General features: G+C 51.5%; 1 protein-coding gene across 7 annotated transcripts in view; it reads left to right on the top strand.

Moving 5' to 3' along the window:
* Ttc13 (tetratricopeptide repeat domain 13) overlaps positions 1 to 1,332 on the top strand; it is a 55,467-nt gene that overhangs the window by 10,696 nt on the left and 43,439 nt on the right. The window lies entirely within an intron of this gene.

The raw sequence follows: 1,332 nt of genomic DNA, 5'->3' as shown, positions 1-1,332 counted from the left end.
GCACCCTATAACACCTGCCCAGAGTCATGGGAGCATCTCTGTAACACCTGCCCAGAGTCATGGGAGCATCCTATAACACCTGCCCAGAGTCATGGGAGCATCTCTGTAACACCTGCCCAGAGTCATGGGAGCATCTCTGTAACACCTGCCCAGAGTCATGGGAGCACCCTATAACACCTGCCCAGAGTCATGGGAGCACCCTATAACACCTGCCCAGAGTCATGGGAGCATCTCTGTAACACCTGCCCAGAGTCGTGGGAGCACCCTATAACACCTGCCCAGAGTTATGGGAGCACCCTATAACACCTGCCCAGAGTCATGGGAGCATCTCTGTAATACCTGCCCAGAGTCATGGGAGCACCCTATAACACCTGCCCAGAGTCATGGGAGCATCTCTGTAACACCTGCCCAGAGTCATGGGAGCACTCTATAACACCTGCCCAGAGCAGTGATTGGATATAGAATAGGAAGCCAGATGGGAGGGACAGCTAGGAGACTGGCACTGCCAGTCAGGCTTACCAGGCCTTCCTGAGGTTCTGTATGATGTGCATCATGACAAAAGATTTGGGTGGGGCCTGGGGATGTGTGTCAGCTGGTGGAATGCTTGCCTAATATGTAGGAGGCCCTGGGTCCAGCCCCCCAGCACAGTGTAAACTAGGTGTGGTATAATCCTAGCATTTGGGAAGTGGAAAGAGGAGGATCAAAAGTTCATGGTTATCCTTGGCTAAATAGGAGACAACCTGGGACACAGGAGGCCCTCGCTCAAACAAAGGAAAGGAAGGAAGGAAGGCAGGTAGGAGGGAAGAAAAGACTTTTGTACAGTGGTCAGTAAGGACTGTTCTAGCCCTGGGTTTCTATGGAAATTAAAAGTGATGTTAGTAAGATCAGCTGCTCTGTGCTAGAAGAGTCACGTGCTGTTATCATGAACAGCACAGAAGTGAAAGAAAGGGACCCAGAACAGGATCCTAGGTGGTAACAGTCACATTCATTCCAGTCTGCAGAGGAGCTTCATTGTTTGGCCATTCCTGGCATGTTTTAAAACAGCTGGGGTTCCCAGCAGCTAATGAATGTTGAAGTGCTTACTCCCCATTGCCCAATGAGCTCACGTGAAGAGTGGACCCACAGCAAGCACAGGGCCAAGCAGATCAGATGGACCCAAGTTCCTGCATGTGGCTGCAGGAAGTACCTGAAGGAATCTTGCATCTGACTCATTTCATCCTTACTGTGGTGGTCTGTTCCCTCATCACAGTAACTCAGTCCTCCTGTGCTGGGTCCTTTCCTTAGCTTTGTCACTGTGGAACACTGCCACCTTTGCAAGGTGCCCCCCCCCCC

Source organism: Mastomys coucha, unplaced genomic scaffold, assembly GCF_008632895.1.
Source record: "Mastomys coucha isolate ucsf_1 unplaced genomic scaffold, UCSF_Mcou_1 pScaffold22, whole genome shotgun sequence".
Classification (NCBI taxonomy): domain Eukaryota; kingdom Metazoa; phylum Chordata; class Mammalia; order Rodentia; family Muridae; genus Mastomys; species Mastomys coucha.
This window is presented reverse-complemented; position numbering and strand designations above follow the sequence as displayed.